We start from the raw sequence: 23,345 nt of genomic DNA on the forward strand, positions 1-23,345 counted from the left end.
TGGTCACTCTTGCCCCCCCCTATTTACATGAAATGGTTTGGTCTTGCCCCCAAACCAGGCACGACTTACTAGCAGCGAGTTGTGAGTAAGGAGTGCCGGTACAGCATCATGTCTCAGCTTCCTAAAGAAACATCTGGCTTCCAAAAACGAAAAGAAAGACATAAGAAAGGGGGACAATATGTCACCCAATTTTTCACAAAGGAAGGTAGGTGTAGTCCGTGAGTGGTGGAAATTAAACTGTTAGCTTAGTCCATAGTGAAATGGGCTACTTTTGCTCCCCTAACATTAGTTACTTAATATCTTCACAGAAAATTGAGTGTTTACATTTCGCTCCTCTTTCAGCCGACGTTTAATCAAAGCAGGCAAACTTTTAGCAAGCTATTCATACTAAATCAGTTTCCCTGCCAAACAGATGCAGCTTCAGGCTCAGCAGCCCTGTCTCCCCATCCCCCTGAACCAGCCCTGTCTCCCCATCCCCCTGAACCAGCCCTGTCTCCCCATCCCCCTGAACCAGCCCTGTCTCCCCATCCCCTTAACCAGCTCTGTCTCCCCATCCCCCTTAACCAGCCCTGTCTCCCCATCCCCCTGAACCAGCCCTGTCTCCCCATCCCCCTGAACCAGCCCTGTCTCCCCATTCCCCTGAACCAGCCCTGTCTCCCCATCCCCCTGAACCAGCCCTGTCTCCCCATCCCCCTGAACCAGCCCTGTCTCCCCATCCCCCTGAACCAGCCCTGTCTCCCCATCCCCCTGAACCAGCCCTGTCTCCCCATACCCCTGAACCAGCCCTGTCTCTCCATACCCCTGAACCAGCCCTACTCTCAACTGAAGGAGGTGAGCAGCATTGTGTTGAATGACATGTCAGTTGGCATAATTGCAGGTACTGCAATGAGATTCTCCAGTCAGGAAAAATCTCACTTGACACAGAGATGCAGGCTCTTAGAGATGGATGGGAATCTCTCCTGTCTGAGGCAACACTGATTGCTACGCAAATGGATGTTGCACCTCAATTTAGCAAGGAACACCGCCACCAGAGGAAAAGGAAGAAATTCCACAATGAGATCTCTCAAGAGGAGACTAAGGAGCTAAGGACAGTGCAACAAACGAGGTTTCGGAACAGTGTTTTTTTATTGCTATGGACAACATAAGTGACTTGGTTCCACACCACTGCAAAAATGGTAGAATAATTTATCTTCTAGTATCTTCTAAGATGCAGCTGCAAAGCATTTTTGGACAAGTGTGTATTGCTTTATGTATATTTTGCACATTGCCTGTGAATGTTGCTGGTGGCGAGAGCTTTCAGTAAGGTAAAACTGATAAACTCTTTGAGGTCCACTATGTCCCAGGACAGGCTTTGCAGTCAGTTAGCTAGAAAGCTGGACTTCAAAGACTTGATCGGGGACTTTGCTAGCAAGAAGGATTGGCTCCTGGTGAGTAAGGCTGAGCCAGGGCCAGTGATGACTGTTAAATGGCATGGCTGTGGATATTGGATCACTACACACATGATGCCCACAGGCTGAGAACATGATATATCTCAAAGTCATGGCTGGATTTCCATAAAATGTGTTGTGCACAATCAAGACCCCAAATGGAAGAAACCTATTGATTTGGTGACCACTTGACCTTTCCTCTAGCGCCACCATCAGGCCTTTTCATTTCCATTTCCACTTTTACAGCTGCTTATTTTCTAGTTGGTATGTATACTTAGTTCAAAAATCTGCTGCTGATTTTATTATTTTGAATAGATTGTAATTTTGTATTACATTCTATAGATGATAATGTTAATTAATTTATTTGGAGAGGTTATATATTTATACTTTTAAGTTATTCATTCATTTTAAGAGAATTTTCCATTAAATGTAATTTTAATGGTAACATTCTTGATACTGTAAAATATGGCATTTAGCACATTTCTTATAAAGGGTATCAGTCTTGCATCAAATAGTGAATTCCACTGTATGCAGAATGTTGCATGCATGTCTGCACAGTGTTATATTGTCACAGCTCACCGTTAGTAAATATTGGACTGCAAGAGTTGCAAGCCTGCAAATTAAAGCTTTAATTGGGTTCTAGAGGTGTGTGGTTACAGCAATTGCACAGGGTTGGTGTGGTGGTGTGATATCTTTTGGGCCCAATGTGATATCTTTCCATGGGGCCCAAAATTCCTGGCGGCGCCGCTGACAGGAGCACCCGTGATAGCAGCACACTGATACGGAGCCCCACCGAGCCATCACGACTGGACTACCGACGTAATCTGCCTGAGGGTTTTTTTCAACTGGCTCCTCTGTCGCGATGTCCCCTGAATGCCCATCTGCTAGCCTTCTACATGCAGTCCGCTAGCGGTCTAGAGCATATCGGACTGTTAGCTGAAGAGGCCCATTGGCCAATTTCTTGGGTCACTATACCTATTTTGCCTATTGGCCTGGACCCTTTTACTACACGGAGCCCTGCTGATCCATCACGACTGGTCTGGCAACGTAACCGCACGAGGGGGATACAACAGATTTCTTCAGTCACGATGCCCCTCTAAGGCCCTTCTGCTATCTTGCTAGCCCTGGCCCACTAGCTGTCTGAATCGCAGTGTCCCCAGCCGGCCTAGCTACTCACTGGACCCCTATGATCACTCGGCTACGCATGCCTCTCCCTAATGTCAATATGCATTGTAGAGTCTCTAGCCCAGCTCAGTACTGTCACGGTTTTCTAATGGTGAAGGAGAGTCGGACCAAACTGCAGCGCGTATATTGTGATCCATGTTTATTTACACAACGTAACACGAATCCAAAACACAAACTCTACAAAACAATAAACGTAGTGAAAACCAAAACAGCCTTAACTGGTGCAAACTAACACAGACTAACACAGACTAAAGACATCAAGAGACTCAGGACAATCACCCACAATACAACCAAAGAATATGGCTGCCTAAATATGGCTCCCAATCAGAGACAACGATAAACACCTGCCTCTGATTGAGAACCACTTCAGACAGCCATAGACTCTCCTAGAACACCCCACTAAGCTACAATCCCACTAATCTACACACCACATACAAAAACCCATGTCACACCCTGGCCTGACCAAATACATAAAGAAAAACACAAAATACTTCGACCAGGGCGTGACAAGTACACCTTAGCTAACCCTTTAGTTCCACCTCCCACACATGCGGTGACCTCACCTGGTTTAAGTGATCTTTCTAGAGATGATATCTCTCTCATCGTCACTCAATGCATAGGTTTACCTCCACTGTATTCACATCCTACCACATCCTTTGTCTGTACATTATGCCTTGAATCTATTCTACCTTGCCCAGAAACCTCCTTTTACTCTCTGTTCCGAACGTACTAGACGACCAGTTTATATAGCCTTTAGCCATACCCTTATCCTACTCCTGCTATGTTCCTCTGGTGATGTAGAGCTTAATCCAGGTCCTGCAGTGCCCAGCTCCACTCCAATGCGCTATCATTTGTTGACTTCTGTAACCGTAAAAGCCTTGATTTCATGCATGTTAACATTAGAAGCCTCCTCCCTAAGTCTGTTTTATTCACTGCCAACCTGGATGTCCTAGCCATGTCTGAATCCCGGCTTCGGAAGACCACCAAAAACCCTGAAATGTCCATCCGTAACTATAAAATTTTTTGACAAGATAGAACTACCAAAGGGGGCGGAGTTAGCCTGTAGAGTTATGTCTTACTATCCAGGTCTGTGCCCAGACAATTTGAGCTTCTACTTTAAAAAAATCCACCTTTCCAGAAACAAGTTTCTCACCATTGCCACATGCTATAGACCACCTTCTGCCCCCAGCTGTGCCCTGGACACCATATGTGAATTGATTGCCCCCGATCTATCTGCAGAGCTTGTGCTGTTAGGTGACCTAAACTGGGACATGCTTAACACCCCGTCCATCCTACAATCTAAGCTTGATGCCCTCAATCTCACACAAATGATCAATGAACCTACCAGGTACAACCCCAAATCTGTAAACACGGGCACCCTCATAGATATCATCCTAACCAAACTGCCCTCCAAATACAACTCTGCTGTCTTCAACCAGGATCTCAGCGATCACGACCATCCCGCATCACTGTCAAACGCTCCCCAAAACACTTCAGCGAGCAGGCCTTTCTAATCGAACCTGGCCCTGGTATCCTGGAAGGATATTGACCTTATTTGCATCCTGTAGCACAAACTCCAAAAAGTTCTGGGACACTAAAGTCCATGGAGAATAAGAGCACCTCCTCTCAGCTGCCCACTGCACTGAAGATAGGAAACACTGTCACCACCAATAAATCAATGATAATTGAGAATTTTAATAAGCATTTTTCTACGGCTGGCCATGCTTTCCACCTGGCTACCCCTACCCCGGCCAACAGCCCTGCACTCCCCACAGCAACTCGCCCAAGCCTCCCCCATTTCTCCTTCACCCAAATCCAGGTGGCTGATGTTCTGAAAGATCTGCAAAATCTGGACCCCTACAAATCAGCCGGGCTAGACAATTTGGACTGGGCTAGACAATCTGGACCGTCTGTTCTACAGACAACGACGAGAGAGCCTATAGGGAGGAAGTCAGAGACCTGGCCGGGTGGTGCCAGAATAACAACCTATCCCTCAAGGTAACCAAGACTAAGGAGATTGTCATGGACTACAGGAAAAGGAGGACCGAGCACGCCCCCATTCTCATCGACAGGGCTGTAGTGGAGCAGGTTGAGAGCTTCAAGTTCCTTGTTGTCCACATCAACAACAAACTAGAGTGGTCCAAACACACCAAGACAGTCGTGAAGAGGGCACGACAATGCCTATTCGCCCTCAGGAAACTATAGATTTGGCATAGGTACTGAGATCCTCAAAAGGTTCTACAGCTGCAACATCGAGATATCTTGACTTGTTGCATCACTGCCTGGTACGGCAATTGCTCAGCCTCTGACCGCAAGCCACTACAGAGGGCAGTGCGTACGGCCCAGTACATCACTGGGGCTAAGCTGCCTACCATCCAGGACCTCTACACCAGGTGGTGTCAGAGGAAGGCCCTAAAAATTGTCAAAGACCCCCTCAACCCCTCTTTTTACGCTGCTGCTACTCTCTGTTTATCATATATGCATAGTCACTTTAACTATACACTCATGTACATACTACCTCAATTGGGCTGACCAACCAGTGCTCCCGCGCATTGGCCACCCTCCAACCCTCTCCCTCACTAACGTTAAGCACCAGCTGTCCGAGCAGCTCACAGATCACTGCATCTGTAAATAGCCCATCCAACTACCTCATCCCCATACTGTATTGATTTATTTTGCACCCCAGTATCTCTACTTGCACATTCATCTTCTGCGCATCTATCACTCCAGTGTTTAATTACTATTGTAATTATTTCGGCACTATGGCCAATTGCCTTACCTCCCTTAATCCTACCTAATTTTCACACACTGTATGTCGACTTTTTCAATTGTATTATTGACTGTATGTTTGTTTATTCCATGTGTAACTGTTGTTTGTGTCACTTTGCTTTATCTTGGCCAGGGCGCAGTTGTAAATGAGAACTTGTTCTCAATTAGCCAATCTGGTTAAATAAAGGTGAAATACATAAAAACAAGCAGGCATGCTTTAAGCTCATGAAATGAGCGCTATTAGAGCGTCCAACATTTGGGAACCGCGCTCCAGTGAAATTGGGCATGCTCCGTTCACATATTCTGATCAGAACTAGATTTACTGTTTGTCAATATAGGCCTCGTGCATATACACATTTTCAGGATCTACATGATTTAACCACAAGATGGCACAGTCCCGCAATAATTGACCCAATGAGTATGACTGGACATCCCTCTATAGATGACTAGAGAAAATAGATAGGCTTTTTCTGTTGGCCCTAAAGTATTAAACCCGTGATTAGTCCACGTGGAATTACCTTCAGCGAATGCATTTGTAATTGCACTGACTTGTTTCATTTATTACTGCTAATTTGTACCATTCAATTACAAACCAGTAACATAACTATCTACCAAGGAGTGTATGTAGTGTGTCGTTATCTACCGAGGAGTGTGTAGTTACAGGTATAAGGGCAATTTAGTTGCGCGCATCTGCAGGCTACAAGAATAATGTGATATTGTTGCAATAGTTCACCTACTGGGCGCGCTCGATTTACCTGCTTTGCGTGCCGGGTCCCAAAACGTTCCCAAAGAACGACTGAGAACTGTCTATCCGCACGCTTGGCGACCTAAATTAACCGCGTCCATGGAAAGGGGACTGCGAGGAGGCCCCGCCCAATTGTTTTCCATTGGTTGATTTACAATATTTTACTCTTGTCCCATGATCTGATTGGAGGTGGAGCCAATCCCCGGCTGTCATTTGAGGCTGGATGGGCTTTTCTGCAATAACTCAACATGTTAAGAAGGAGCAAAAAAAAGTTTCGGCCATTTCCCAGCGTATGGTTGGTTTCACTGACTGTTGCGCCTTTAGAAATATACCTCGCTGTGTGAGCCACTGGGCTGAATCGGAGACGAGACTACAGGAGGCGTCACAACTGCCGAGACCGCGCGCTTCTGAGCTGGGTTGAAGAATAAGGAGCAAGTTGCCAGCAGTAGACTACACAACGCGAGTTCTGCGAATCTATTCGCTGCTGGGGCCAGGTATGTTTGTCAGTTTCTAAGGATAAGGATTGCGTCGCTGATATCAAGGTTGAGGATGTAGAACAGGTGCGCGGAACTAAACTGGGACCTGGCTAATTTTGGAAAAATAATTGTAGGCTATATTCGGGCAACAGTTGTTTGTGCTCAATTCAACGATGTAGTAGTTCGAGGATATGTTCATCAAATTGATACATCGACTCTGTCTCAAGTGGAGTTTAGGCTATGTGAGTAGCGTATCATAGGCTCAACTACGGCTCAGTACAACATTTACTTATTGGCTATTGTGCACAATAGACTATTAGACAACTGTTTCAGACCAATTCACTGAAAGTTACGTAGGTTACTGATTCAGAAGTAGAGCTTCATTGCCCAACCACTCAAGAATTTAGCGCGAGTTGGAACCCAAGCTACCCTGCGGTTGATCTCGCCCCCTGCGATAACACTGACGCAGATACTCGTGCGCTACAGTCTATTGAATTGCAGACACTCTGGTGACGTTCCAGTCATTCAATGTACGGGATGTTCATACGGATAATTCTTTGAAATGACAGTTGCTCAAGGAATGGATTACAACCACAGTGAGCAGATTGTCTCATCTCGGTGCAAAAATAATATTTTGAGTGATAGCGTTTTAGGAGAATAGCTGCTTGTCTCTCAAACAACCAGTGTCTCAAGGATTACACGAGGGGTTAAACATGTCCAAAACGCTGAAGAAGAAGAAGCACTGGTCAGGCAAAGTCCAGGAGTGCGCCGTGTCATGGGGGAACGCCGAGGAGTTCGGCTCGGTTGTGGAGGTACTAGGGGGAGCGGAGCTAGGCTACTTCCCGAACCTGGGACAGGTGATTACCGAGGCGATGGTCTGTCACGTCGGGAGGTTACCGAACAGCGGGGACGTGCTTCTGGAGGTGAACGGCACCCCTGTCAGTGGCCTGACTAACCGAGACACCCTTGCTGTCATCCGCCACTTTCGGGAGCCCATCCGTATCAAGACCGTCAAACCAGGTATGTCAAGTGTTTGTGCTCTTAAGGTTGAGGTTTTGTAGCCTGCTATACTTTCCAATGTTAGGCATTTTATCATGAGACGTCAGTTTCATACTATGGCATACTGAATTCATAATCCAAGTGTGGTCCTGGTCTGAGAAAAGGCAGGGGACATGGGTTATCATACAAAACCAAATGGATTCCACAGGTCACATACATGAGCACTGCAGTGACAACATGTGTTCTATTTAACCCTGACCCCTTATAGTCACCCACATAATTCCCAGAAGCCTCTCTTAATGTCACTCACTCCCTCTCTGTGCTGTGCTTTAGGTGTAGGCCTTATGTGCCATGGGCAGTGAATGGCCTGGGTCACGGCTGTGAGGTTGACTGGGCTCAGAAACACAGCACACTGATGTCTGTGGTTGGAATGGCATAAATAAGACAAGCTTGTAGATGGCTGCATCATTGCAGCTGAGACCCAGGCCCCCTAGGGTAGTGAGAGGATCAGGTGTGCGGGGGGGGTTGTGGATTGTGTCTCTGACTCTCCCATGACGACTTATGCCAGTGCCTCCAAGCTAATAACAAAATTGAACTACAGCAGGGGATTTATAAGCTGCTATAGAATAGTGGTGCTAAGATGTTTGTAGTTCAACATAACTTGTACATTCCTTTAGCTTGAATCTGCTCTGAGTGTAATATAATCCTTTGTTTTGGATAGACCGACGTTGTCCGTCTTTCTCCCTCAAACTTCGTCTGTCCTGTTCTTGATACACAGCATCCTTGCATTCTCTTCAATAGCCTACATCTTATCCATGTTGTGTAGTTAACTGATTTAGTCAAATCTCTTTATTCTGCTCCCTCATCTAACCTGGTTTCATGCATAGACTTTATTTTCATTCCTTCGTCATTCCATGGCGGGAGGGCCTAATGTCTGCTATAAAATAAAAAATAAAAATCCTTTCAGTTCAGACCTAGGCAACCAGGTGACGGGAGTTTGGTGGTGCCTTAACTTGGGAGAATTGGCTCATGATGATGACTGGAGCGGAATGGGTGGAATGGTATTAAATGTTTACAGGTGTTTGATGCCATTCCATTTACATCGTTCCAGACATTATGAGCTTTCCTCCCCTCCGCAGCCTCCCGTGGTGCCTTAAGTCATCTCATCTCTGCTCAGGCAATAGCAACCAGCCAGACAATGTTCTCTGTGCTCCCCATACTGTGCTGTCTTTAGTCATCCCATTTAGCAAGGCTAGCCTGCCTAAATATGCTACAAAGCTGTCTGATGAAATCATTTTGCAAGTTCTTCAAAGTAGATAAAACATACTTTCACGTACTGTCTTAATCCCACTCTCTCATTGTGTACATTCTTCTCTCATGCAGTCTGTGTATCTAACGTAGCAGGCGTAAAAGGTATTAATCTCTGTACAATCCGTAAACAAAAACGCTATGGATTATGGTCATTGTATTTAATTACCACGGTTTCTGTGCTGAACTAGGTTTACTATTTGCTTACAACTCCTTTCAGCCCAGCCTTCTACATGGTTCTTGACTTAATTTCTCTGGTGAATTATTTAATTTCTCACTCGAAAAAACACTTGTTGGGCTCACCAAAAAAGCTCTGGTCAGAAGTTATGTTTTATTAGTCGTATGTACGGGATACACATGGTGTACATCGTCACACAAAATGCTTACTTGCAGGTTCCTTCTTGACAAAGCAACAACAATAAAAGATAAGAATACGAACACAAAGTAAATGACTCAGTAGAATAGAATACATATTTTAGCATAAGTATAATACAGTACAGCACAATTTATAGTCCAATATTTACATGTGTATGGGGAGAATGGTGGGGAAGTGTATAAACTGAGCAATATAAAATATTGTGTAGCATGCATGTGTGCTAATGTGCAGGTGGTCAGTCCAGTTCAGCAGTCTGATGTCTTGTAGATACCGACAGGCTCGGAGACAGTTTCTATCAAACCTCATGCTCCGATACCGACTGCTCGACGGTAAGGGAGAGAACAGCTTGTGTATGGAGTCCTTGATGATGCGGTGTGCTAAGGTAACGTTTTGAGTCCTGGATGTTTGGAAGCATGGTCACTAATGTACTGGGCCATCTTCACCACCTGCAGGAGGGCCTTGTGGTTGTGGATGGAGCTATTCCGTTTTGACCAGAGTGGTGGTTGTCCATGACAAGTCCTTGGTGATGTGGACACCAAGGAACTTAACTCGGGACTTGCTCTACTGCAGCCCTGTTGATGTGGATCTGGGCATGTTCCGGTGTTTTCCACAAGTATGTAGAGTAGCCAGCCCAATAGAAAAAGTAGCCAGCCAGGCGGCCCTCAATGTTTGGCCAAAGGAGCTCTTTTGGTGGCCTCTGGTACATTCTACTGCCTTGATTCCATCAGGACTGCACAGTGACATGATTGTAAACTTTATCAAGTTCATCTCCCAGGATCCAAACATTTTGTGGTACTGTGTAGAAGGACACTACCTTAAGTGACTTCAAGTGCATGAATTCAGTGTAATGTTAATAGTTCTGAATATTTTATTGTCCTGTATGTTTGACTATTGTCTAAACATTAAACCTTTAGATTAGATTTATTTTAAAGTTTTACTGCAACATATGGATGGCCACTGTTGAAATTATGCATTTAATACAAAAACATTACAAATAGCCTACATTATCTTGAAATAAATGGAAAGGTTTTTTTCAAGTTCACTGTCAATTAGAAAATGTGGATGTTCTATTTTTTAATTTTTTTTAAAGTCCACAACAATGCTTAAACCACATCAGGAGACTACTTTATGAGGTCAATTCAAGTGCGAGGCTAATCACATGTGCAATAAAAAACCAAAACAATGATGGAGTGAGCAGAAACTGGTGGACACATGCACAGATGGGGCATTCTTGCCGCTGAAGGTTACAGGAAATATAAACAGTGATGCATTTTGCTCATGTCTTATGATAAACTTGGGCTTGATACATTTAGTTGGTTCCCTACTAAGGTCAATAGATTTTTTTTGTTTAATTGTTGAATTCTGTTTTACTTTTTGGATTCCGTGAGGGCCCAAATTATTATTTGTACCAGAATGAGGCTCTCCAATGCTAATATTGTTCCTGCAGTGATCTTCATTGAATGTCTTCATAATTTATCTCCATATCGTTGTCAAAAAGCCTAGGCCTACCAGTAGTTTATGCAAATTAGGGAGCCAAATGAACGTCTCTCTCACGATGCGATTCGGTAGGCAACACTGACTGATGAGACAAGGCACTCATTTTAGCACCACTGTCTGGCAAGCCCGACATCCTAGAAAATCCTTTGGTTTATTTGTCCCAATGCGATACCATGGACATAACCACATTGCATGATTTAGGAATGGCAAAGGGATTTAAGAGATCAACTTTTTATTGTCAGTTCGACACCTTTTTATAAACTAGACAACACATGGTGTTCAGTTGTCAATCAATGTACAGTAAATAACCTACTATGTGCCACAACGCCATGTGGCTTGCTATACGAAAGAAAATAGATTAATGTGTCAGAACAATAATTTGACTAAATTGTGGATTTTGACACATTGTTACCACTTATAGTACATTACATGGGACATTGCAAATTCACTAGCATCATGTTCTCTCCCTCCATGTAAAAAAAGAATTAGACCGCAACCAATCACGGCACACAAACTGTACCGGGTCACGGTACAGACAGCAGACTGCGTTTCCCTGTCATTGCTCGCTTTGTGACTGACAGGTGCTTGTCCTATCAATAAATATCTAGAAGTTGTATACTGTTCATTCTTGCGAGAGGCGGACTAGCAAATTGAAACTTTTTTAAATGAACAGTAGCCTATGAGGTGGAAAATTAGCTGGTTTTAAATGGTCTGGAACTGATTAGCCTACAGCCTGCGCGAATGGGAAAACACTATGTTCCCTCTGCTTCCTAACGTCAACAATCAACTCCTTTGTTTTGCTGATGTTGCGGGAGAGGTTGTTCTCATGACACCACAATGCCAGTTTTCGCCCCAAACATAACACTTTTTATTGAGGTCAAAAAGTTTTATTGTGTGGTATCCAATTGTTAGTAGTTACTATCTTGTCTCATCGCTACAACTCTCATACGGGCTCGGGAGAGACTAAGGTCGAAAGCAATGCGTCCTCCGAAACACAACCCTTTGGCACTGGGACAATGGTGGTTTCCTTTAAAGCAGGTGGGGACTACAGAGACACCTGGGACAAAGACGGGCTTAAGACTCCCGCTAGCTGGTCAACGCACACTCTGTGGACGTGGCCAGGGATGCCTTCTATGCCAGCCACTTTGTGATTATTCACACTTTTTTTGTAGGGCACTATGTAAGGATTAGGCTGCCATCTGGGATGCCGCCATGGTCTGAGTGAAGGAGCATTTTGAAGTAACACTTAGCTGGAGATGGTTAATGGTGCCAGAGCGGAGCCAGGCCTGCAGCCTTGAAGTGAGTCCAAGTCTAATGCATTCAATCACATCCTTAAATCTACAATCTGCTGTGCTGGTGTTACTACTGTAATCTATAGTCCTGAGAGGCCAGGGTAGACTTATAAGGCTATAGGCTACAATCAACAGGTGTTTGCTTCAGGGGCTGTCATTCTGTAGTGTGGTGAGTGGTAACCATGGCAACACAGTCCATTTGTTGGCAGGCAGTATGTAACGAGACACCTGAAACTTAAGTGTTCTCAAATGGCAGGTGAGTTGTCCTGGTTCCTCTAGGTTTCTTCCTAGGTTTCTGCCTTTCTAGCCACAGTGCTTCTACATCTAGCTGTTTGGGGTTTTAGGCTGGGTCTCTGTATAGCACTTTGTGATGTCGGCTGATGTAAAAAGGGCTTTATAAATACATTTGGATTGCATGTCTTTGTGCCTACAATGAGTGACTGCAGTATTGCACAGAGGATTTCGATATACTCAATCTCTGATTTTGATTTTAAATGTTCTGTAGTTAGAAACGTATTAGATTAGTGTTCCTTAAACACTTTTGTTTAAATATAATTTGATCTCTGAGAAATTAGGCTAATTGATTTCACCCAAATTGGCCATATTTTTATTTATTTATAGGGTTCATATAATCGTCAATAAATATAGTAATTAACATTAGATTTGGACCTTAATTCTTCCTAACAATGGGTAAGACTTGAGGAATCCAACAAAATGATCCATAGCCACCTCCCACGCCAACAAACAGTATTCAGTATCAGTTCTCAACCTTGGTAGAAGACTACCTTGAAGCAAGGGTACGCTGTAGAAGGATATGGTAGGGTGTTTAGATCCCCTGTGAAGCTTAGATAATGGAGTGGGTGTGCCATTGATTACTGATGTTGTCTTCAGTGACCTGTTCTGTGCTTGTTGTGGCCTCGTTAGGCTGTAGTTAATGGATAGCAGTTTAGTCGCCCTCAGCTCGCCCTGCTAAGGTAGAATGGCAACATAGCACTCAGTTTTTAGGCCGTGGAAATCCCTAATACAGTAAATGTAGGTGGTCTGGAAATGTGTATTTTTGTACAACAAATTGAGACAAAGTGGGCAATAAAAGTAAATTTTATTCACCGTTTTAATGTCTTCTGTCCATTTAACGGAAATAAGTTATGGAATCTGCTGGTTACCTCAGATTGAAGTGGGCTAGAAAGCTGTTTATTTATCTTAGTATTTTACAGTTAGGCACGTGTATTAAACAGCACTGTCTTGATATGATAGAACTGTTCATGAGAGAACCAATTCACACTGGTTTTACCATCTCCTGCCTTGCAGAGTACTGCTGCAGCATATGGTGTTTTAATGTGCTCTGTCTCGCAGTGCTACAGTTTTATGATATTTGTATTTTATTAGGATCCCCATTAGCTGTTGCAAAAGCAGCAGCTATTCTTCCTGGGATCCACACAGCATGCCATAATACAGAACATTAATAGACGAGGACAGAACTACATCAAATGGGGGTGGCTGTTTTAACTAGCTGAAGGTATCTACCAACAACCTCTATAGCTTCTGTCCAATGCTCTTATGAACACATTTCTGCATTGTTGGACAAAGTTGTCTCTCTGAATTCTAAGCAATATTTTCTGTACACTGGAAAGAAATTCCTTTTTCACCAAACATTTCAGCATGTGTTTTTGGGTAGAACGGTACCCCAGCCCACACAATTTCACTGAACTAGACCACCACTACCAGAAAAAGTTGCAATAAACTACACTTACAAATCAAATTGTATTTCTCACATGCGCCAAATACAACAGGTGTAGACCTTACAGTGAAATGCTTACTTACAAGCCTTTAACCAACAATGCAGTTTAAGAAAAATAACTAAAGTAGAAAATAAAAGTATCAATTAAAGAGCAGCAGTAAAATAACAGTAGCGAGGCTATATACAGGTGGTATTGGTACAGAGTCAATGTGCGGGGACACTGATTAGTCGAGGTAATATGTTTGTGTAGTTATTAAAGTGACTATGCATAGATAATAGAGTAGCAGCAGTGTAAGAGAGGTCTGGGTAGCCCTTTGATTAGCTGTTCAGGAGTCTTATGGCTTAGGTTTAGAAGCTACCTGGAGCTAGAATTGGCACTCTGGTACCGCTTGCCATGCGGTAGCTGAGAGAACAGTCTATGACTAGGGTGCCTGGAGTTGCACTACCCTCTAGTGCCTTGCGGTCGGAGACCGAGCAGTTGCCATACCAGGCAGTGATGCAACCAGTCCGGATGCTCTCCATAATGCAAACTTGATCATGGTGTTTGAGTCGTGCCTGGTCATGCGTGAACAGAGTACAGGAGGGGACTGAGCACACATCCCTGAGGGGCCCCCCTGTGTTGAGGATCACATCCCTGAGGGGCCCCCCTGTGTTGAGGATCGGTGTGGTGGATGTGTTGTTACCTACCCTTACCACCTGGGGGCGGTCCGTCAGGGAGTCCAGTATACAGAAGGTCCAACTCTGTAAATGACTAGTGTTGGTTTCCTCATAAATGTGTGTTGTGGAACACTGACAGCAACCGCATTACATGTCTTCCATCCCTTTTTTCCCCCTTTTCTCTCCAGCTATAATCAACTGTGTTCCCCACATGCCACAACAGTCCCTGAGAAAATCTAATAAGTGTTCTTTCTCTATCGCTTGCTCTTTTTTTTTTCAGGTAAAAACTCATATTTAAAGAATGTCCCATGGCGGAGCTGGGAGAAGCCAGCTGTGTACAATTAATTTTGTGACACTGTCACTCTGAGAGGGGAGGGGGCATAGCCTTGCCTCGGGTGGTGCCTTTCACAGTGCCCTACCCAGAACAGAAGCGAGGCAGAGGTCACAACGTTCTACTTCTGTCATGCATGGCATGGAGCAGAGGGGCTCAATCAATGACAACTGACCTGTCACATAGAGGGGGGGGGGGGGCTTATCTCTAAACCCTGTTGACTTGTGACAACATTCTGATGATTTATAGCTCATCATGATTATAGACCATGGATTGCAATTGTTAAAGGAATTTTAATGGCATTGTTAGATTCTCCCTGGCTTGCTTATAAGGGAAATAAGCCTCCCCAACTTCCTTTCATTGGTTACACACTGCATTCAAAATACAGATAGAACACCTTGAGTTCTCTTTTCTTTGTTTGTGTGTGTGCGTGAGCGAGCAAATCACAGACCTGACCCCAACCCTATCACCCTCTATCCCGCCCGCCAGCAAGGCCGTCAGTGGGGAAGGAGTGGAAGAGGGAGGGAGTGAGCGGATGGGTGCGCTGAGGCACCAGACAGAAGCAGCTGCTGTGAATACTAAAGTGTCTGTCTTCTCCTCTCCGCCTCTCACCCCTTGCATGGCCCACTCCTGCAGCAGCTCTCACTCAGCACTAAGGTGGTTATATGGGCTGACTTCCAGATTGTCTTTATTGCAATTGCTTTCCCAGGTTCACTATATTGCAGTCAAGCTTTGCAGATGATCAGTTCTCACAATGCCTAGAGAAATGCTTAACTTCACAAACATCTCCGAAGATGGCTTAAACCTTTTTGTGGTTACTGAAGTTTTTAAACATTCTCCAGAGATCTGATTTGCAGCACCACCCCTCTCCCACTCCTTTGTTCCCACACTGCGGAGTGTGAGGGAGACACAAACACTCTACTCCTCCTGTCTTCCAGAGAGAGGGGTTGAGGGAACCAGAGAAGACTTCAAGATGTGGTGCCAGTCTCTGTTTGTGCAACACTTGTCGATCCCATCACAGCTGTGAGTGTTTGAAATGAGTTGCACTGCTGCCTGTTTGTCTGACAGAGAGCGGACTCTTAATAATGACTAGTGACGACCCGCCAACTGGAGAGTGCCTGGTGCTGGTTATTTATCCCTGTTTTATTGTTGTGGTTCTGGCTGTCATGGCCGAGACAGTCTGCCTGGTAATGAATACGGCCTGCAACAATGATGACTGATCTCTTATCAGTGTGCTGCTTTCACTCCTGCACCGTCCTCTGACAGTGGTGTCGGCGGTGTCGGCGGCGGCGGTGTCAGCCTCGGCGGTAGAAGCCACGTCTCAAGCAGTGGAGGCTGCTGAGGGAAGGACGGAATGGCATCAAACACATGGAACCCATTTTTGACATATTTCATACGATTCCGCTCCAGCCATTACCACGGACCATTCCTCCCCATCTAAGGTGCCACCAACCTCCTGTGGTCTCTAAGTACATAGTTACCTGTGGAAGTGCTGTTCAATTCGGTGGTGTACCACCAGGCAGAGACATCATGGCTATTGTTTATTCCCCTAGAGATAAGATGTTGTCAGTATAAATAACATCATGCACTAGTGTTGCACAGTATACTGGAACGTTGGTACTTAAAATTAAAAACTGTTTGGTACTAGAATTTTACTTTCGGTACTTCTGTCAAATGTGTATCATGTGATTGAGAGGATCAAGTCTGTATCAGCTCAGTCCCTTCCAGCACAAAGTGCCTGTCACTTACTCATTGTTGTAGCTGTTTGGGCTCCAGTAGCTCCCCAGTCCCCACAGAAGTTGAACACTTGACGAATGCAACAAAGCATGTAGAAATTGAAACTGTTTGCAAACTATGTTTGATACCATTCCATTGATTCCATTCCAGCCATTACAATGAGCCCATCCTCCTATAGCTCATCCCACCAGCCGCCTCTGATGTCTGTATGGGCTACAACACTTTTACAATGCAAGATGAAACCGTAAGCTTCCAGCTTTAATTTTAGGCTAACGTAGCTTGGAGCTAAATTCACTACCCAAGTACTTAAAAAAATATGCAAACCATAATGCAAAATATGCAGATTTATCTAAGCTGACGGTCACAACTTTATTAATTCACTTAGTTTTTGGTGACGAAGGATACCAACTTCTTCGTTCTCTTTTGCCTCAAGGCTGGTTTCCACTAGATTCTATTGGGGGGTGGGAATCTGTAACCAACAGATGCATATCTGTATTCCCAGTTGTGAGATCCATAGATTAGGGCCTTATTTCAATTTACTGATTTCCTCATATGAAATGTAACATACTTTTGGGGGGAGAAATTGTTGCATGTTTTTAAACATTTTAGTGCAGAATTAATAAAATAAGTGTCCCCATTCAAGTCAAGAATGACATAATCAGTGGACTGGCAGCCATTGTGAGTGTAGCTATAGGAGCTTTGAAGGAAATAAAAGCATCAAGTGTACCCACCAATATGTGCTATGATTTGAGTCAACTCAACTGACATTACAAAAAATACATGTGCCAAACGCATGCTGTCACAAGGAATATTAACCCCCAGCTTAACGCTAAAGTGTACGAGTCAATGGCCTGAATATAATGCAGCTGTTCAGGCAATGCATCTTGGGACAGATAAGTAGTCACCTTTCTCTCCCTTCAGCCTTAAATGAACAAATGCTCTGTCATTCTCCTGTGCAGCATAATGATCCCTGTCACGGACACACTGATAAGCAGCTAAATGCTGATGGCTTGACGGGAGATATGGAAAGGAGGGAGAGAGAGAAGGGAAGATTGGATGGTGTGTGCACAGGGGCGGCAGCCCTAGCCCTTGACTATGACTCTGTTCCGTTTTATTACACGAGTCATTGGTGGATCGCGTCTTCTGTACGGGGGAGTTTTGTTAAGAGCCCCGATGTTCTGTTTGAAGATTAACTCGCCTCACTTGCGTTATGGTTTTGGAAGCATAAACACTTTCTTTCATATCAGTGAGACATTTCCAAAAACAGAAGGTTAAATTGATACAAACCTTTTTTAGGTTAGTGTTCCCACACTGACATATTTCCATGTTACACCGGGTGTTTACAGAACAGGGATGGACGACAGAGGGACCACCTGTGCTAATTAGCGTTCTAGAATGCTCCAACACCTGTTTGAAATGGAAGAAGGCCGCCAGAAATGTTGTCACTGAAAAATACTGTCGGCATTGTGATAACGCAGCAAAAAAGTGTATATATTTTGCATTTGTAAAATGATTTTGAACTGACATGAAAGTAAATGTCTGTTTCTGAAACCATATTGTAGTTTGAGAATCGATTCACGTTTTAGATGGGAGGTTTTGTCTGACAGTCAAGTCTGCCTCTGAAAATAACAATGTCCTTGGGCCTTAAGGAGTAATGGTAAGCTCTTTAAGAGTACAGCTTGGGAAGACCTGCATGGAAAGAGGAGTAGATGACTGGAAGGGGCCTATTGGCCAATTTGGCCTGACTACAAGATGCCATTGTACAATGAAGAGGCACTGAGGGGCAAGGGGAGGAGTGGAAGCTGGCATCTCTGCCCACAATCTCCTGACCAGAACATTTTCTGCTGAAGAGATGCAGAGATTAAAGGGATCAGAAATGCAAATAAACAAAGTGAAGTATGGAGAGCGAGAGGCTGTGACTAAGATTGGTGTTGCTTTTCTGTTTGTACAGTGTGTGTGTTACTAGTGTCTGCTTCCTGTGTTACTAGAAGACCTGTTATTATTCCTTCCTAGCCTGAGTAACTCTCCCCTCCGCTCGACACTCCACCGCTAGAGAACAGGCAGTTGGCTTTTTGGAATCTTTGTCTGCAATTAACTCTGTCCTCCTTGTGAGCTGCCAGTGTGTCCACGTGCTTAAGAATGAGAAACTGGGATTGTTTCTTCAGTTCTAGTGGCCTTTTGAGGAGAAGTGCAATCAGAACGATGGGATTTGTTGCTTTATTCCTGCAGGCTGGGGTTTGATGTTGAGGTAATTGATTCTCATTCCCTCTGTAATCATTCAGATATCCAAAAATGTTCCTTAGTTACCACTGTTCTGTGGCAACACTGGTGTTTGGCCCTGCTGATTGTATTTTTACAGCACTTTTGTTTTTTCTTTGTCCTTTTCCATGTTTATTTTCCCCACCTTTTATTTAACCAGGTAGGCTAGTTGAAAACAAATTCTCATTTACAACTGCGACCTGGCCAATATAAAGCATAGCAGTGTGAACAGACAACCGAGTTACACATGGAGTAAACAATTAACAAGTCAATAACCCAGTAGAAAAAGAGTCTATATACATTGTGTGCAAAAGGCATGAGGAGGTAGGCGAATAATGACAATTTTTGCAGATTAACACTGGAGTGATAAATGATCACATGGTCATGTACAGGTAGAGATATTGGTGTGCAAAAGGGCAGAAAAGTAAATAAATAAAAACAGTATGGGGATGAGGTAGGTAAAATTGGGTGGGCTATTTACCGATAGACGATGTACAGCTGCAGCGACCGGTTAGCTGATCAGATAGCAGATGTTTGAAGTTGGTGAGGGAGATAAAAGTCTCCAACTTCAGCGATTTAAAAAAAAATATATATATATTTTTATTTTATTTATTTATTATTTTTTTTTTGCAATTCGTTCCAGTCACAGGCAGCAGAGAACTGGAAGGAAAGGCGGCCAAATGAGGTGTTGGCTTTAGGGATGATCAGTGAGATACACCTGCTGGAGCACTTGCTACGGGTGGGTGTTGCCATCGTGACCAGTGAACTGAGATAAGGCGGAGCTTTACCTAGCATGGACTTGTAGATGACCTGGAGCCAGTGGGTCTGGCGACGAATATGTAGCGAGGGCCAGCCGACTAGAGCATACAGGTCGCAGTGGTGGGTGGTATAAGGTGCTTTAGTAACAAAACGGATGGCACTGTGATAAACTGCATCCAGTTTGCTGAGTAGAGTGTTGGAAGCAATTTTGTAGATGACATCGTCGAGGATCGGTAGGATAGTCAGTTTTACTAGAGTAAGTTTGGTGGCGTGAGTGAAGGAGGCTTTGTTGCGGAATAGAAAGCAGACTCTAGATTTGATTTTAGATTGGAGATGTTTGATAGGAGTCGAAGGAGAGTTTACAGTCTAGCCAGACACCTAGGTACTTAGATGTCCACATATTCAAGGTCGGAACCATCCAGGGTGGTGATGCTAGTCGGGCGTGCGGGTGCAGGCAGCAAACGGTTGAAAAGCATGCATTTGGTTTTACTAGCCTTTAAGAGCAGTTGGAGGCCACGGAAGGAGTGTTGTATGGCATTGAAGCTCGTTTGGAGGTTAGATAGCACAGTGTCCAAGGACGGGCCTGAAGTGTACAGAATGGTGTCGTCTGCGTAGAGGTGGATCAGGGAGTCTCCCGCAGCAAGGGCAACATCAATGATATACACAGAGAAAAGAGTCGGCTCGAGAATTGAACCCTGTGGCACCCTTGGTGGCCTTCCTGAGCCAGGATTCAGACACGGCAAGGACATCAGGGTTAGCAGAGTGTGCTAAAGCAGTGAGTAAAACAAACTTGGGGAGGAGGCTTCTGATGTTGACATGCATGAAACCAAGGCTTTTTCAATCACAGAAGTCAACAAATGAGGGTGCCTGAATAAAGCGGAGGTGGGACATGCAGGGCCTGGGTTTACAGTGAGTAAAACAAACTTGGGGAGGAGGCTGATGTTGACATGCATGAAACCAAGGCTTTTTCAATCACAGAAGTCAACAAATGTGCAGGGCCTGGGTTTACCACATCACCCGCGGAACAGAGGAGGAGTAGTATGAGGGTGCGGCTAAAGGCTATCAAAACTGGTCACCTAGAGCGTTGGGGACAAAGAATAAAAGGAGCAGATTTCTGGGCATGGTAGAATATATTCGGGGCATAATGCGCATGGTGTATGGTGGGGTGCGGGTACAGCGGAGGTAAGCCCAGGTACTGGGTGATGATAAGAGGTTGTATCTCTGGGCCATGCTGGTTGTAATGGGTGAGGTCACCGCATGTGTGGGAGGTGGGGACAAAGGAGGTATCAGGGGTATGAAGAGTGGAACTAGGGGCTCCATTGTAAACTTAAACAATGATAACTAACATGAACAACCGTATACAAGGCATATTGACATTTGAGAGACCTACAGCGAGGCATACAGTAATCACAGGTGTTGATTGGGAGAGCTAGCTAAAACAGTAGGTGAGACATCAGCTAGCACAACAACAGCAGGTAAAATGGCGTTGCGGTGACATCGATAGACCGGTTGTGGGTCCGGAAATTGTAGCCCAGGAGTATGCTTCAGTGGTAGCACAGGAGCTCTGGCCGGGCTAGCTTCAAGCTAAGTGGATGGAAACGCTAGCCAGGAGTAGTCATCCGGGGTTGCGGTTAGCTAGTTGTGAAGATCCAGATGAAAATGTTCCGTTTGTGGTGGGAATCCGGGCATAAAAATATTAGGTCCATTATCCTCTGGTTAGAGTCGCGGTGTTCGAACTGGCGAGATCTTTCCGAGCTAAAGGTTAGCTGATGACCGCTAGCAATGGTTTGCTGACTGATAGCTGGTAGTTAGCTGGCTAGCTTCAGTTGAGGGGTTCCGGATCCGAAGTAAATATAAATACTTTAGAAAAAAGCAGATCCATGCTACATTGGGTGAGGCGGGTTGCAGGAGAGTATTTAGATGTAAATATGTAAAAAAAATTATGTATACAAGGGACACGACAAGACGTCCGACTGCTACGCCATCTTGGATTCAAGAGGGGGAGAGAGGCCAACTTTTGTCTTTGTGTTCTCTTGGGCTTGCTGCTTGCCCTTTTCTCTTCCTGGATGTGTTAGTCTCAGGCCTGGCAGGGCCATGGTGGCACATTGGTCCACTGCCCTGATAGGCCTCGCTCAATTGCCTCTGGGGTCTGTGCCAGGCTGCCAGCTCAACCCACTCAGCTGTTTGGCACTGCCACTCCACCTTGAATTTATTTGGGCCACACCAGCCTACCTTCAAATCATCCACCCACTCAGCCAGCCAGTCAGTCAGTTATTGTTCTGTGGCCACAGCTGTTGTCCGCTCCGATTTGTGCCTACCATGGGAACTTTGAGGGGGGTGTATCTGATATTGCGCCCACTGAATTTAAAGTAAAGTTGTGTGTGCGTAGAGGGGGCAAATACAGGGGATAAGATTTAATGCACTTGAGACACATAAACACTGACGTTCAGAGAAAGAAACTGAACACCGATTCATTATCAATCTCTACAGGGTACCTGGCTGGAGTCTATTTCAAATTTGAATTGTGCCCTGATGCAAGATACATTTTTAAATCCTGTCATGATATTGGATTGGCCTATCGCAGTATACTATGCTCTAGATAAGTGTCCTCATCAGAATTCATGGATGCCAGAAATTTCTGCTCAGGCAACTTGGTAGGTCTTGCTTGTTTGGTCCGATCAATAAGCTGTTAGAAAACCTATCTAAGCTGGTTAAGCCAGCATCCATAGCATGGCAACTGATCTCTATGTGAAGGACACACACGCTATCTACTGTTTGTTGTAAAGTGTTTCTTTCTCATATTTCATTGACATGTTGTCCACCATCATGAGCCTTCAGATATAAAGACTGCATGTCTATTCGGTCGGTGGTATTTTTTTGCAAAAGCACATGCATCCTCTTTATTCAGTCCACGATTGTCATTTCCCGTTCTTTACTAACAGGCACACCCCTCATGGTGAATTGCAAATTTTTTGCTCCTGATAGGAGGATGCAGCCTTGTGCGTTTATCGGATTATATAAAATGCATGGCCTCTGTGTAGCTCATGCTCAGTTGAACTTCACTAGCACCCCTCAGTACGGGGGCCTCTAAGGGTCCTTTTGAGATTGGCCTTTTCAACTGGATTGGTCTTTGTAAGAAGATGAATGGTGTCTCTCTGTATTATCTCTGTGATTATGTGACTGCTGGAGTAGCCATTACCAGTAATCATTCAGTACTTTTCATGCAGGAGAAAGTGGGATCCGGATCACTGATTGCCTCGGTGTATAATGGCACAAAATTAAAACTGTTCCTCTCTCATGCACCTTTCTTCAGACCGCATCTCGTCATCTCTCCTTCACTGTGAGTATGGATCTTTCAGCTGGGTTGACCAGTCTGAATTCTCACACACCCGCTGACAACCTGTGACTGTTGACTGGACCCATGGTTGTCCCAAGAGAACAATGTTCCCTCTTGATCATTGTGTCTCTGGTCACCTTATTTCCTGAGAGAGGATTATGTCCAAGCTGAGAGAACATGCTCTAAGCAGCACCATATTAAAACTGCCTTCAATTAACTTTTATTAGCAACAATGTGTCTCAAGAAATGGATCTGTCAGCTCCTGACGGTGAGTTCTCCCAAGGCGATTTTCAACAAGTGCTTCAAAAAGGATTTTCTGTCACTGCTTTACATAAGCAGTTAAAATGTGTCCAACTCAAAGAACAAGCGCTACAGTTCTGTAGTGTGGAATTATTTAATATATCAAGTGTTTTAAACATTGCATATATATATAACATTGACATGACAAAACAC

The 23,345-nt window shown here is 44.5% G+C and overlaps 1 pseudogene; it reads left to right on the forward strand.

Moving 5' to 3' along the window:
* Positions 1–6,345: 6,345 nt before the first annotated feature.
* LOC118380495 (membrane-associated guanylate kinase, WW and PDZ domain-containing protein 3-like) overlaps positions 6,346–23,345 on the forward strand; it is a 311,983-nt pseudogene continuing 294,983 nt past the window's right edge.

Source organism: Oncorhynchus keta, chromosome 28 (assembly GCF_023373465.1).
Source record: "Oncorhynchus keta strain PuntledgeMale-10-30-2019 chromosome 28, Oket_V2, whole genome shotgun sequence".
Lineage (NCBI taxonomy): Eukaryota > Metazoa > Chordata > Actinopteri > Salmoniformes > Salmonidae > Oncorhynchus > Oncorhynchus keta.